The sequence below is a fragment of the Canis lupus genome, chromosome 22, assembly GCF_048164855.1.
Source record: "Canis lupus baileyi chromosome 22, mCanLup2.hap1, whole genome shotgun sequence".
NCBI lineage: Eukaryota > Metazoa > Chordata > Mammalia > Carnivora > Canidae > Canis > Canis lupus.
Window position 1 is genome coordinate 48,251,395 of NC_132859.1, and position 16,374 is coordinate 48,267,768.

Consider the following 16,374-nt stretch of genomic DNA (forward strand, 5'->3'; position numbering starts at 1 on the left):
GAAATATGAATCAGGGAACTTATGCCAAAGGAAACTCAAAATACTGTTGTTGAAGTGATACTCAAATTCAATCATTCAGAGAGCACAAATTAAAATAACAATCAAATATCATTTTACTTCACTTAAGACTGGAAAAACTCGACTTCTGGATAAATGCTCCCACCTGAGGCCACCTGAATGTCCATCATTGCCCAAGTGGGTAAGTACAATAAAGGGAAGTGTTCCATGGAGTAAAACACAGCATCAGCAGCAATGGATAGAATGCAAATGTCAAATATAGGTGGGTCTTTCAAAAGCGGGCTTAGTGAAAAAAGTAAGGAACTGATTGGGATCTATTCCAAAACACTGCTTATATAAACTTAAACTACAAGTTCATAAAACAATAATCCAGAGAATAGAAGTTGTGGCAACAGACAAAAGGATACACTGTAAAATCCTAAAATAGTTTCTTATGGACAGAGAATGGAATTAGAAAAGCGACACTAAGGAGAATAAAATAAGTAAAATAAATGAATTAATGGGAGAGACAGGATGTCTTCAAATCATTTGGTAATATGCTATTTTTCCTTCCTGTTAAGTGATGCTATAGTCCAAAGAAAAATTTCACATTTTTATTTTAAGTTATTAAATCATGGATGATGATGATGTCCATGATGAGCAAGGTGGCACCAAATAACATAACATAAACCTTTAATTGAAACGTAATTTTCAGCTTCATGTGAAATAGAATGGCATGTGTCCCTGTAGTCTTCACTGTAACATGGAGATACTATGAGTTAAGCCTTAGAAATTCTATACACATTGCAAGAAAATTAAAAGGAAACTGACACTCTTTCCTCTTGAGTTTGTTATCCCAATTTTTTTCAAGTATTTTTATTCCTATATTTTCAAACTCTGGACCTAGATTTTTTTTTATAATTTGACTGCAAGTTGAAGATACACATGTACTCCCTACAGTGTGCCTCCCTTGGAATATGCAAAAAGATTAAACAGATTGCAAAATAAAAACCCCATGTGTGCCAAACACGTGGGTGTATCCACTTCTTAATTCTGCATAACCAACATGATTTTGTCTAAGGCACAGTTTCAATGTGAAGAAAATACAAATGAGAACTTCAAAGACACCCCGTAAATTCTCACCAGTTTACTAATATTGAATATTTCTTATGCCTTCTGCTGCCTAGAATAGGAAGATTTTGACTTTCTTTGTAGTGCTTGTTGGTAAAGAAGAGAATATACTCTAATCATATGTGTTAGAAGCTTTGTGACCAGCGATGGATCTCCAGAGAGCACCAGGAGGTCCAGAGCAAATCTCAGACCATCCCACCCTGGGAGCCCCCCAAGACCCACAGTGGCAGACTGACCTGCTTCTGTTTACTGATAGCCTCTGCTTGTGCCCTGCTGGGCCTGACTCCCACTCTGTCTGCTTCCATGGGCATCCCTGCTGTGAACTGCTCCCACCAGAGCTCTGCACACCCACAAGGGTCCCGAGCTGGGGGCAGCTCTCTGCTGATTTCCTTACAAGCATACCAGCCTCTACAACTATTGATAATTTAATTAGGGTAGAGAAAGTTTCTCTTCTGTGATTTCTGAGCATTTATAAGGAGTGCTCTAAACCATAAAGTTGCCAGACAAATGTTTAAGAACATCCTCATTTGTAAGCAGATTAATAGCATCATTTGAATTCAAAAGGTAAATGTACTCATGTCAAATGTAATCACGAAAGGAAGCCTGGCAGCTCTTTACCAATGATTAGAAATGCTCACAAGTTAGAAATTTCAACTTTTCAAAATACGTTTCATGGTTCAAAGTGTTCACCAAGGTGGGCTTGTCCCACAGCCCCCATTCCACCACACAGCTCCCAAAATCGGGTGAATTAACCACCTCTGTGGGTGGAGAGCTGCCAGGGTTAATAAATTCACTAGCCTAATAGGTACAGAGTCTTTCCCAGGGTCCCTCACAGATGCTCTGTCCAGTCTTACGCTTGCCAACTTTGTGGAGCAACTCTGTGAGCTACACTCTCAGAATTCTCAGACCTCCGAAAAGCTGCCATCTCAGAAAAGTTGAATATGCAATCAAATTATGTGTTTTATTTAAATCCCAGTGTCCTGCTGTGCGTGGAGCCCTCCTGTCGCCCTGAACCCTCCAGAGCTGATCTAAACAAACCCCAGGGCAACAATGTCCTGGACCACTTACCCAAGTTACTACTACCTTCACAGCTTCCACAAACCTTTGGGGTAAGGTGAGTTTACCAGGGCATTAAAAAAAAAAAAAGAAAAGAAAAGAAAAGAAAAGGTTTTTTTACACTTTTCATATGTTCTTGCAACTCTCATTCCAAATATTCTCTAAGAAGACTAATCTCATTCATTTGCAAATGGAAACTGCAAAAAGCTTGAATCCTTTAAGGTTACAGGACTCCCAGGAAGGATGCAGCCAGTCTTGTAGAAGACAAACCCACAGGCCTGTCTCCCTACCCTGACCCTTCTATCACAGGATTACTGGCCTCTCCCAGCCCTCTCAGTTCATGATTCATACAAGTATGCATGGACATTGTTCAAAATTGAAGAAGGAAAAGCCACCAATATACCCACCATCTAAAAATAACCATTATTAACATTAATGATTAACTTAACAAATAATATTAATATATGTAATATTTCATTCTATGGGCATATTTGCATTTTCATATACTCCATCATATAGAAAGCCTACTGTGTTGTTGTTTTTTTACTGTAAGTGTAGTCACCACACAACATTATCACATTGTTGAGTATATTTCCTATGCTCTACTTTTCATCTCCATGACTTATTAATTGTATAACTAGAAATGTACCCTTTAGTCCTCATCACTTATTCTTTGTATCATGCTTTGCTTTATGTCAATATTATTTTCTAAGCAGAACATATTCTTATAACATATTCTTCAGAATCACAGATTTTAACAGTCACAAAAAAATTCATTCTATAGATATACTGTAATAACTAACCTCATTCAATTATAGAAACAATATGTGAAGTGCAAGCTTTTAAAAATAGAAAAGAGAAATAAGAATCACCCACCCTGCCAAAACCAAGTTAATATATTGGCATTTGCCTCCTCTAGATTTTTTTAAGAGTACATAAATACAAATAAGTAAAGATGAATGTGGATTCCACTCTATCTCTTAGTTTGTTATCTAGTTTTAATTAAAAATTATGTTAAACATTTTTAATTTTAGTGAACATTTTCTGTTATTATTTTAATGAATTATTTTATTTCATTGTATGGATATACCATGATTTTCTTACTTAGATATTTGAGGAGTTTTAATTACTCACCATTGTTAATAATACTTCATCTTATTACATAAAACTTCATAAACGTACCTAAGGAATTTGTTAATAAAAAAATCCTAGAAGTGATAGTGCCAAAGATCACTCTAAAAGTTGAGACTTTTCATTCACATTTCCCAATTTTCCTTCCAAAAAATTACTCTCGGTACTGCCATCAACAGTCTTTAAGAGTGCTCATATTTCATGTTTTAAACAACCCTTGACATAGTATATTTAGTTTTTTCAATCTCATAGACAAAATAAAGTATTTCATTATTTGAATTTGTATTTGTTTGATTACCACAAATGTTAATTTTTCTCATACTTTTATTATTAAAATCATCCAATTTGTTATTGCATAATTTAACTTTTCTCATGGACTTATAGATCTCTTTTTTCTATTAAAGATATCCTATTGCATGTACATTATAACTATTTTCTTTAATTTATCATTGCTTTTCTAATTTTTTTTTTAATGTTTCCATACTAAAAAATAAATTTCAGGACTTTAGTTTCTGGAAATGTGATAGCCTGGGCTAACACAGCCCTCCTCCTACCTCCAATTAGTACAACCACACAAAAATTAAATACATTATATAAATTAAAAGAAAGGAGAAATTCTTCGGATCCAAAAACAGAGGGGCAAAATAAAGCCATGTGTCAATATCATGACACTCCAAAGGAATGTCAGAATGAACACAAGTATTATTGATCATGTGTCTTAATAGTTCCATAGGAATGGCAGATATGACTTTGGACCCAAAGAAGGTGTAGGGCAAAACAGAAATCTCTCCCTAACACCAGACCATAGAAAATCTATCATCTTCATAAAAGAGAGGACTAGCTCAATCAAATGAAAACCCACTCTGTAGTAATTCTTTCATAATCCAACACACACAGATTTTCCACAGGGAAAAAAAAAAAAGAAAGAAAGAAGAAAGAAAGAAAGAAAGAAAGAAAGAAAGAAAGAAAGAAAGAAAGAAAGAAAGAAAGAAGAAAAAAAATCTCTGCTGCAGATGAGCTCACAATTCAAAATTACAAGCCACACTAGCTAATCACTGTGACAGTGACCCCGTATATACAAAAAATGGGCATAATAGAACTTGTGAAAAAAGACTAATGTTAGAGGACTCCTAGATTATTGATTATCTTTAAAATGATTAGAGATAAAAGAAAATCATATGGAAAACAACAGAGGGCAGCCTGGGTGGCTCAGCAGTTTAGCGTCACCTTCAGCCCAGGACATGATCCTGGAGACCCGGGATCCAGTCCCGCGTCGGACTCCCTGCATGGAGCCTGCTTCTTCCACTGCTTGTGTTTCTGCCCCCACCCCTCTGTTTCTCATGAATAAATAAATAAAATCTTTAAAAAAAAAAAAAAAAAAGAAGCAGAAAACTGTGAAAAAAGAATTGGAAAATGAACTTTCGGAAATTAAAATTTCACTGTCGAGATCAACAAAACATTAAACATAACTTAAAATTTAATTAATTGGAGAAGAGAGATGAAATTAATGAGACAAAGATGTGGAAAATGTCAAACAGAACTTTTAAAAAGGAGAAAAGCAATATTCTAAGAGATAATCACCGAGACTCTTGCAAAATTAATTAAAGACATGAATCCTTAGCTAAAGTATCATGAGCTCTAAAAATTATACGTTTTTAAACCCTAACTGTAGGGCCATTTAGTGAAATTCCAGAACATCAAAGTCAAAAAGAAACATGATAAAAAGAGACTTGAGAAAAAATAGATCATCTGTAACAACAATGAACTGACAACTGACTTCTCACCGGTGACAACAGAAGACAGAACACAATAGACCAATACCTTTAAAGGACTAAGGGAAAATAAATATCATCCCAGAGTTCTATATGCAGGTAATACATGACTCAAGGAAAAGGGGGAAATAGTCATTATCAGACAAAAGCCTCAGAAGTGAAAATTCACCTGTCATAACAGAAATATATATTAAAGGAAATAATTCAAGAAACGAGAGAGTGAATCCTAAGTCAGGAGTGGGATATAAGAAGCAAGGGTAAGCAAGGAAACTGGTAAATATATGGGTAAAGCTATGTAAGCACTAAATGAAAAATAAAATTAATAACAAAAATAATGACTTTTGTTGTATCCAAAACCGGTAGAACTAAAATACTATAAAAAAGAAACATAGGTATAAGAATAGGAAAGATCAAAATTAAAATGTTCTAAAGATCTTGAATTATTCAGGATAAGGTTGTTGTTGCAGTTGGTGTTTTAATTAACCATGCATCTTAAAAATTAAAATCTAACTAATAAAAGAATAGAAATAGAATGAATAAATTTCAAACACAGCTGAAGCTTAAAAAGGGCAATAAAGAATATTTTATTAACCTAAGAGAAAGTAGGAAAGGAAAAAAGGCAGAGAAAAAGCATGATAAATAGGAAACACTATATAAGATGATAGATACAACTTCAGACACATTCATAATCATATAAATTAATTGGACCTAATGAATTAATTTAAAGAAAAACAGAATTTCTCAGGCTGAGTATTTATAAATCTAGTCATATGCTATTTATCAAAGACTCACCTGAAACATAATGACATATTAATGTTAGAAGCACATGGATGAAAAAAGACATTCTGGGCATATCCAACTAAGGAGGGAGAAAATGACTGGTATAGCAGCATAAAAGTCTAAAAGGAAGACTAAAAAAATACAGATATAGAAATATATCCATGTAGATAGAGATATACAATCCTCATGTAAGGATAAAAGAAGCAATTCACCAGTAAGAATAATAATTCATACTTATGAAGCACTTACAATGTGTCAGACACTGTTCTCAGTGGTTTTTACACATACTAAGTTATTTAATCTTCACAGCGATCTTCACAGCATAGCCCATTTTACAGATAAGAATACTGAATTACAGGTGATAAATCACTTCCCCAAGGTCCAGAGCTAGCAAATAGCATAGCCATGATTCAAACCCAGGCAGTCTGGCTCCATGACTAAACTCTGCATTTTTTTGCTAACAACACAGCTTCAAAATATGTGAAGCACACATTTACAGAATTGCAAAGAAAAATTGGCAAATCCACAATCATAATAGGAGTTTTAATATGCATGCCTCGGTATCAAATTAAGCAAATAAAAAATTAGTGAAGATATAGAACACAATTAAAATACTTGATCTAATGACTCTATATAAAATGCTATTTCCAACAATTAGAGAAAGCATATTCTTTTTTAAGCAGCATGAAACATTTATAAAAATAGATCACATAAAAAGTTGCAAAGCAGTTTACTATAAATCCCAGAGAATGAAAACCATAGAGGCCGTGATCTCTGACTACAATGTAATTAGATTAGAAATTAATAACACAAAGATAATCCCAAATAACCCATATATTTAGATTTTTAAAACATACTTTCAAGTATATTAAGGGTCAAAGGACAAATCATATGTACATAATAAGATCTTTAGAAAAAAATGACAAAATTCCACATGTCAAAATACTGTTACAGAAGTTGGCTGACATAGTATGTAAATGAGACTTTGATACTCTTAAGTGTGTATATTAGAAATAGAGGAAGATTCCAAATGTATGAGCTTCATTGTGCAATTTAAGATAGAAGAACTACTCAGGAAGATATAAGAAGGGGGAAAATGACAAAGTAAGAGCAACTAATAATATAGAAAAGCTCTGGTAAGTTGTCACTTCTAGAAGTTTTTGTAAAATTAATTTTGAGGAAGAAGAATGTGAACTACACTACACACAAGTCTGGGTTGGGAGATCAGAGGTCTTCATTCACCCCTGTGTGATCTTCAGCAGAGTTCTCAACCTTTCTGGGCTGCTGTTTGCTCATTTATAAAGTTACTTCAACTCAGAAAGCTTATTGTTCCAGGGCTCAGTGTGTCCTCTTTCAGAGACCATTTACCACAAGGGATGTATATGGAATTGTACAGCAAGTAACAGCTAAGGTATTGCCAGTAAGTTAATGTCTTTGGTCTTGATGCAATAACTTCACGATACCACCAGGAAGTGAGGCGACACATTCTAAGGACAGCTCTTCTCTTGTGCCACCTGAGATTGGTCTAGGAAAATGCTAGAAAATTCCCAACTGAGCAAAGAAACCATTGCTATTCAAAAAAGTGTTCCTGGGGAATTTGTAACTAGCAGCTGTAGAGGCTCAAAGTCTACCAGATGCCATGTGAGTCTGAAGTCCCAAGTGTATGGCAAGTTCAAGACATATACAAGTCCCAGTAAAAAGTAAACATTCAAAAATATTTTTTGGATAAGTGAATTAAGATGAAAATGCAAGGTGATGCCTGAAAGGAAGTATTAATCTAGATTTTAGGATAAGGCTAGTTTAACTAATCACTTAGTTCATTAAAAAAAAAAAAATAGCAGAACTAAGCACCTAGAAGCCCAAGTCTTTAAATTCGATTAAATCATGACTGACAATGATGGATATTCTGAGTAACTAGAAAAATAGACTTCATCCTTTCTCACGTGCCTGTGAATAATAAGGCAGGAAGGAGTCGCAAAAATTACAGGTGGTGTAAATGCAGTCCAACGGTTTCTTATGACTTCTCCCCCTAGAAAATACCTAAAGTGTATTAATAGCACTAGAGATACCCAGTGCCCCTGTTCTGCAGATCGGTGCACAAGAGTGTAAAGAGCTCTAAAAAGGCAAAGCTATAATCTTAAACTCCTAAAGTAATAATAGCAAGAATCAAAAATGGAGGAATCTGTACAGACACAAAACTGGGCTTCCTGCCCCTTTCAAAAGCATGAGGAAGCTCAAGTCAGGCAGAAAATCTTCAGCTAATGGGGCTCTTCCCCTGCATGAGTCACAAGTGTGTTTTTCCAGGCAGACCACTCTCAGCCGTCAGTGTTAACCTTGGAGGGTTAGAGCAGCCGGGCTCCTTTCACCCTTAATGCCACTTTCCCCATGTCAGCTCACCTCTCATGATGGGTGAACTAATATTATAATGGAACATTTGGGGTAGACCCAGAAAAATCAATCTGAGAAACAGTTTTCGGTTTCCTATCTCAGATAGGAAAGTCAGAAAAATTCTCTCCGAAAAAGAAGGCTGTGTAATTGTTTTCGCGATAGTGTGGCAAGCCTCCAAGAGACTTAACTGTTTAAAAGAACATCAACAGGCCACGGCTGTGCTGAGCTTTCCTGAGCTCTCCAGCTACAAATAGGTGAATTCACCTGCAATACTAAGCAGGGGCCAAAGCCTTCACATGCTACCCGTGCCGCACTGCCATTTCCAGGAGCCCCAGGACCAGCCACTGCTTGGTGATATGGGTCTTGGCTAAGAAACCAGAAAAATCCTTCTTCCCTGCTCCCTTTTTCTTTATGAACTTATCTTTGTCTTGCTGCCTGCCAGTTTTGCCATCTCCCCAAGAGAAGGGCTCCCCATAGCCAACGGTAAACCACTTCCTCTCAAACTCTGCCAAGCCAGCCAGAGAAAACAAGATCCAAGACCCAAAGGACATGGAGAGGACAAGAAAACCCCTTACATTTTTTCTCCAGTAGAAGCCCATGAGTCCCCTCCAGGCCCCTCCATGTCCTTTCAAAATGCTGAAACTAACTTGAAATCATTTTACAAAGCTCATGTTCTCATGCCAAGAAAAAAGTTAAGTGTGAAAACACAAAAGAAGAATACTTCTTTCTGTCTCTAGTACCTCCTTTGAAGCTCTTGCCCAGCCCACCCCCTCTCTGTCACTCGCACTCTCTCTCCCTCTCTCTCCCTCTACCCCTTTTATATCCAGATGCTTACTGGGCAGCCAGAACAGCTCCAAATTCCATAATCATGTATTTTTTAAATGTCGGTCTTTAAAGGGTGCCCTGCCAATGGTTCAGTCGCATTGCAGGGATTTAAAATGAAATACACTCAAAGAAACGCATGTTGGAGTTTTTTCTTTCCACAACCTCACTTCAATTTGTATTTTTCCCCTTCTAATTGAAATTAATTTCCCTTGCTGTTTTGTGTTACTAAACACCTGGATGGGGTTATTATTCTGGAAAGGTAATTATAAAATTAGAAGGCTAACCACAATGCAGATTTCCTAAATCGCAGGTGGCAATGGTACCAAGCACTGACAATAGGGAAAACACTCACAAATGCAGGCTAAATTCACTTGCAAGGAAACACTCACATGCCCAGCAACACCCCAAACCAAATGATGTCCAAAGGCTCCCATTGCCAAAGAGAAAGTGCTGGACACTGTGATACTCTGTCCAGATACCCCTAGGACTAACCAATGCATTCCCCACCTGCTTGGAGTGCTTTTGAGCAGACCAACCTCAGCTGTCACCCTCCTTTGGCCATTGCCTTGCTGAAGGCCAGGAAGGCATTGCCTTGCCTTCTGTGAGCAGCTAGCTCCATTGACTGATCCTCTAGGGCCTTTCATCCCAATTTGGGACAACTCTGAAGAGTTGCCTAGCTTCAGAGCTGCTGTGGAACCATCTTGAGGACTTCATCAAGATTGCATCACAACCCAACTTCTCCCTCTACCTGGTCCTGTCTCCTTCCCTTGCTTTCCATAGGCGTGGATCCCAAGAGCACTTCCTAAGAAGCATCCTGCATGCTGTCTCGGATTTGGCTTCCAAGGGAATTCAACCTGCCACAGAGAGAAAAGGGAGTTGCATTAAAAAAAAAAAAAATTTGTCTTGCATTCATTCTGCCTTCCAGTCAAGTGAACACTAAACCACTTACTTCATTGCTAAATGTTTGTTAAGACCCACTAGTACCAGCTCCACTGGTACTCAGTGGCTTCCCATCTTAGTTCCAGCCTAAAAGTGAAGAAAACAATAGATGACCATCCTAGGAAGTAATGAGGGAAAGAGCAAAGTTCATTCAGCCGCATGTGTTAATAGGCTCAAAAGCATTCACATTTTTTGACCTAAAAAATTACATTTTTCTTTATGGGATATGCTTATATCTCATCTAATTCCCAAAATTACTGAATGTAGCTTATAAAACTGCTTATTTTCAGCAAATCAAACTACATAAATAAACAATTTTTGGCAAAATAAAGACAATATAAAGGCAGAGCTAAAGTCAGTCCAAAAGAGTGACCATAAGGTCAAGCCAAATTAAGGCCTTTAGAGGTCCCCTTCCCCATGTAAGCATTTAACAAAAGCAATACTAGAACAAACACAAAATATACATTTGCACTGAAATTAAAATGGTTTTTCCTTAGATTTCTTACTAGTAAAATTCTCCATAAATATATTGAAAATGAAAAAGCAAATGTTTGGCACACCTAATTATCCAGTTTGGATAATCTAGACTGTAGAGGTTTTATACTATTGCTGAGGAGGAACTGAGAGTTTGGCTTTGGGAAGAACTCTGGCTAATTAAGCAACACTGTCTATAATCGATGAAAAACAAGATGGTGCCTAAGCAGAAGTGAAGCTGCTCCTGGGACTGTGGCCTATATATAAGAAATCTTGTGAAGAACTCTGTGTGAAGTGTTATAGAGAACTACAGAGAACGTACTCCTGTCCTGCCAGTTTCTGGAGCATCCCCTCCCCCAAGGAAGCTGAGAGCAATATTCCAAACCCAATTCAAAAAGTCATTTTAGAGACGCCTGGATGGCTCAGTGGTTGAGGCATCTGCCTTTAGCTCAGGTCATGGTCCTGGGATTGAGTCCTGAATCAGAGTCCCTGCAGGGATCCTGCTTCTCCCTCTGCCTATGTCTCTGTCTCTCTCTTTCTCTCTGTATATCTCATGATTAAATAAATAAAATCTGTAAAAAAAAAAAAAAAAAAAAAAAGTCATTGAAAGGGCCCAGAATAAGATAGGTCTGGTCCAGCTAGATCCAAGGATAAAATGAAGGCCTAAAAGAATGGGAGGTCTGTATGTCTGTCTTAGCTTAGGCCGCTCTAACAAAATACCAAGACTGGGTGGGTTAACCAACAAATAATTGTTTCTCACAGCTCTGGAGGCTGGACAGTCTGAGAGCAAGGCACAGGCACATTTGGTTCTTGGGGAGGGCCCTCTTCCCTCTTCCTGGCTTGTAGATGGCTGCCTTGCCACTGTGTCCCCACATGGCAGAGAGAAGAGGGTCTGGCTTCTCTTTCTCTTCTTATATGGGCACTAAACCCATTATGGGGGCTCCACTCCCATAACCTCATCTAATTATAATAACCTCTGAAAGGCCCCACCTCCAAATACCATCATATCAGGAGTTCAGATTTCAATATATGAATTTTGGAGGGGCACAAACATTCAGCCCATAGCAACATGCTCCAAGCAATCCTCTGAAGGTTATTCTCCACACCAGACCTTTGACAGGAGTTGGACTGCAGAATTTGTGATTACACTCTCTGACTGATAGCTGGACAGTAAAGCTGTCTGTTTAGACAGAGTCTTATGCATTGGCTTCAACTGACATGCAGGAGGGCTTGGGGATTCCAAGGGGTAGAGCCACCTGGCCAAGAAAGCATTCTCCTTGGAAAGAGTCTTTCCAGCACAAGGATGAATGGACAATCAAGGTCTTTACATATTCAGTCATGGAATTCTATGTCACTGTGATTCTTAGTCTTAAAAAAAAAAAAAAAAAAACTTTTTTAGGTAGGAATTACAAATTGTTAAACATGGCCTTTAAAAAAATAGTATTTAAAGCATCAGTAAAGCACCTATCACCCACAGAATATCAAATTTTGAGCTCTAGGAATACATCGTCCTAAAAACGATCCTAGATGTTGTAAAATGGTGGGCACAACGACATTCAGTACAGGTTTCTTAAAATAATGGAAGCAGTGTGAATGACCCTCAGTAGAGGAACATTTAAGTAAGTAATGATTAGTAATCAAGAATAGTTGATAACAAATATTAATTGCTAATTATGTTATAATGTTTAGTAAAAAGGTTACAATGAAAATTGCATTTACCATAGGGAATTTAACTGTGTTTTGAAAGCTAACAAAAAGTCACACTCTTAGAAATGACCAGAAAGATATATATAAAAATGATGATAACATTTGGTAATAATTATATTTTTTTCTGGAAAAAACACCTTATCTTTCTTCAAATTTTATTGTAAAAATATTTATATAATCAATTTGAAAAGGAAAAAAAACAGAACAGAAGATGTAGAGAGAATATTCAAGGTCCTAATGGAGTCACAGAATTTCCAAACCGACATCCATTCTGTGAACACAACATAGAGTCCAGGAATGGATCTACTGACCGCTGGAAGTCAGCCCCAATGCCTGTACCGGCCACCACCCCAGTGAGAGAGCCCACATTCAAGTGAAAGCTGACATACTGACCAAGGGAGGAAGCTTCCTTCCCAAAGAAATTTGATTCGAACTCAGCTAGTCCAGGAATCTTATTTCATTTTTTAAGTTGGTGTCTGAATGGAACTACTATTGCGGTGCAGCCTCACCAAAGTCCCTGTCCTTCAGGAAAAAAAAAAAAAGAAAGAAAGAAAAAGAAAAAGAAAGAAAGAAGGAAAATGCAGTAACTATAGAAGAAAAAAATAATAAATGAAAAGGGCACGTCTCACTTTCCCTGTGTGAAATCTCACAGCAATTTCTGGAATGGAAGTGGTACTGCCTCTAATTTCCTCTGGGGAGTCTGAAACTGGAATGAAATCCTTGTCCCTACAAAAAAACTAACAGCCTCCCAGCCGTAAAGATATATTTTCAAAACCAAAATTCGAAACCTTGTGGGTCTGACTGTTGGGATAGAACATTTGAAGTCACAGCTGTTCCGAACAAGCAGGACTCGTGATTCACTGGAAATGCCCCTTCTGTCTCTGGCAAGCAGAGCGCGGCCACACAGCGCTATTTAGTGAGGAACCCAGGAGCTGTATTTCTCAAAACTCCTTAGAAAACATAAATGGGAAAAATTGTTTTTGATTAGTTCTGGGTACAGGACAATGAGTAAAGTAAGATTTACAGGCCAAAATGGTAGAGTCTCTAAATGTTTTAATGGTTTGTATGGATGAAGCAGAATCTTGGAGACAGAGTTATTTAAGGAAATCCTCGCTGAGATTTGGGTTGGTCACAGCTACGCTGTGTGCTGTGAAGGAGGCAAGGAACTCCGGAGATTCTTGAAATGCCTCCTTCCGGCTGAATTTCTGAGGCAATTGGTATGTTGTAAGCAATATTTATCCTGCAGGCCTCCCCATTTTATATCCATGGTTCCCCTATAAACAAACTATTCCCCCCAAATCCTCTCCTGACCACTGTCTGAGAAGCCAGTGTCAGCGTTAGTTCCTTTGATTAGGTCTTGGGTCTTTCTTGTGATGTCAATCTCATGGTTAGGGTACTAGCTTAGGCTCTAAGAGCCCCTTTTGTGTGTGCTTCTGGAAGCTTCCTGGTTCAAGCTTAATGAGAGGGAGAAGAGGAGGTACAATAAGGTCACAGATTGCCTGAGAGGATGACAGAAAGAGACTCACCGGGCAGATATAGGGTCTTGAGGGTGGGGGTGGGGGAGGGGGCAGGCAAGCCCAAGCTGCTGGCCTCCATCACCCACCTCCCTCACTCATCACTAGCAGGCCAAGGACGGCCGGACTCCATTACCCACCTCTACACAGACTCTGTGCTGCTCCCTTCAAACCCCACATCTGCATTAAGGGGCAGAGTAACAGAGGACAACCAAGAAGACCTCTAGTGATTCCGGAGTGGGTCAGTGAAGGTGACAGGGACCCCTCCCCAAAGAACTGGGTGGGGCAAGACTAGACTGGGTGGGGGGAGGGGGGGACGGGGGGAGGCAAGCAGGCCCGCATCCCACAGTGAGGCATGAGGATATGCGTAAACTAAACTGCCATAAACTAAACTGTCTATGAGGACAAGCATCATGCTAATTTACTCACCACCAAATCCCCAGCACAGGGCCTAGTATGGAGCAAAGAATAAGCCATGTTGGCCTTCAGGGTTGATTATGACATCTGTGTCCTCCCCTATGGTTCCTGCATACCCCGCAGAAGCTGCTGGTGTTAGAGAAAGTAGATGATCTTTGCAAGAACACAAGTCTGCCTTTTTGCTCCCAAGGAGAGACCAAGTCGTTTGAGGGGATCAGAGAAAAACTCAGATACTATAATGTAGAGTTACAGGGACAGTCTGATAGCACAGACTCCACCCCAAGCCCAACCCGGAACCAGCAGCCTTCGGAAGACAGCCTGGCTCTGGGAGCTGCCCCACAACTGTCGTCGAGCCTCCAGTCAACCACCATCTCCAGGGTCATCCCTGGAGCCACCACCCATACCCACTGAAGTTCTGCAAATTTCACTCAACAAGACTGCCTTTTTTGTGTTTTCCCAATTTTCTGTAATAGGCCTACACCAGTTTTATGTTGTTTAAAATAAATTCAGGTTTTCTAAGGTGAAAGAGAAACTTTGCTCCAGCCTCACTGCTCATGGCTGCGAATCCATGGGTTTATTTTGGCACATGAACACCCACTCCAAAGTCCCATATGGCTTGTGCGGAAGTAAATGCATTCTACTTCTTTAAAGGGACGTACACAGTTTCACTCTGCATTTCAAACAGAAATATAAACTTGCCAGTCTTTGTGAGAGGGGAAAAAAAACCCACCTACCCAGGATCCATGAAACCCTGTTTCCCCTCTGTTTCATCCTTGGGACACAGAAATCATTTTCAAGGAATGGGCCACTGATTATCTGAACTCCTTCAGTCTTGCCCCACAGAGCCATTTACAAATTTGTAAAATGCCCCAGGTTGTTCCTCTTTGCTCCCCTTCTACACCTGTGTCCCTTACGATGCCCCCTGCATTCTTACATCCATGCAGCATATGAGAGTGCCATCTGCCAGCCACTAGGCTAGGCTCTGGAGATGCAGCATGGAACCAATCAAAAACTTCCAAACCCTGATGGAGCCCATGTCAGAGACAAACAGAATTTCCCCAAGATAAATCCTCAGGCATATTCAAACAGGTCAGCAGGCAGCTGGGCAAGACGCAGGTCTGGCCAAGGGGTTTGGGGGTTGGAGGAAATCCTCACCCAGAAAACAGTCTGCAAGGGGGGAATCTCTGGGCCAGCAGCTTCCACCAGGGCTAGTTTTGGGGACGGCAGGTCTTGTACACTCTTCCAGACTACTCTCCAGGCCAGCCAAGTCCAGATGGAAGTCCCTCACAAAGCAAGGACACCAAAAGTTAATTTCTGAAAGCATTCACAATTTCTATTTCAAAAGAAGCATCAAAGCATCATGGGAAAAATCAGAACCTTGATTGACTTCTCAACACTGATTTTATAAATTAACTTTTTTTCTTTGCAATAAACCACGTGAGGTTAAGAGAAGAACCATGACCATTTTCATTCTCAGGGCCTCCAAACTACTCTTGATGTGGCCTCGGCTTCACGTTACCCTGGTTGTGTGTCACTCTCTGCTCTGAAGTATACAGTTGACATCCCCAACCACTGACATGGAAAATATAATGCTTCCCTCTCCACACGTCCAGACCCCCTCCCAGCTTAAGCTTTGCCCTTTGCCTGGCAGGAAAGGCTGCATGTTTTCCAGCCTGAAATGAGGTCTGTAAACCCTTCTCCTCCTCAAAGTCCCTCCTCTAAGGAGCTTATATCCTGGTTGTTTTCATTTGCATGCAAATCTTAAATAAATAGCTTGCCTAGAATAAATTTGGCCTTTAAAATACACACACACCCACACATTTTCTCTCAGTCTCTCTGCCTCACCCCCTCTTCCTCCTCCAAACATCTTTTTTCTCTATCTCCTCGTCCTTCACACAAGCATGTCTCCCCACTCCAGGCCACCCCCACACCTGAGCCATCCCCCTGGGAGAACAATCCTCTGGAGAGTTTTGCTGCCCTTTCTCCCCTGCCACCCACAACTAGTCCAATTTCTCTCTTTCTGCAGTTCAACTTCTCAGGCCCACATGCTGCCTTCCTAGAGGCACCACCCTCTCACTCCTTACCTCCTGCACACAGGCTGTACCACCACCCCACAGCCATGAAGACAAGGCCCTCGCTGTCTATAAAATCAACTTCGTTCAATCCCTCATCTCTCTCTGATGATTCTGACACTATCCCTAACTAAAGACAACAGCCTCCATTTATTGGGCTCTTAAGAGGTA

General features: G+C 39.4%; 1 long non-coding RNA gene across 1 annotated transcript in view; it reads right to left on the minus strand.

Annotated features, from left to right (window-relative positions):
• LOC140614293 (uncharacterized) overlaps window positions 1-16,025 on the minus strand; it is a 210,182-nt gene extending 194,157 nt beyond the window's left edge. Inside the window, exons 1-2 of the long non-coding RNA XR_012015196.1 lie at window positions 15,287-16,025; window positions 9,829-9,934 (exon numbers count right to left, since the gene is read on the minus strand). This is a non-coding gene — a long non-coding RNA (uncharacterized lncRNA). The remainder of the gene's footprint in view (window positions 1-9,828; window positions 9,935-15,286) is intronic.
• Between the last annotated feature and the right edge of the window lie 349 nt (window positions 16,026-16,374).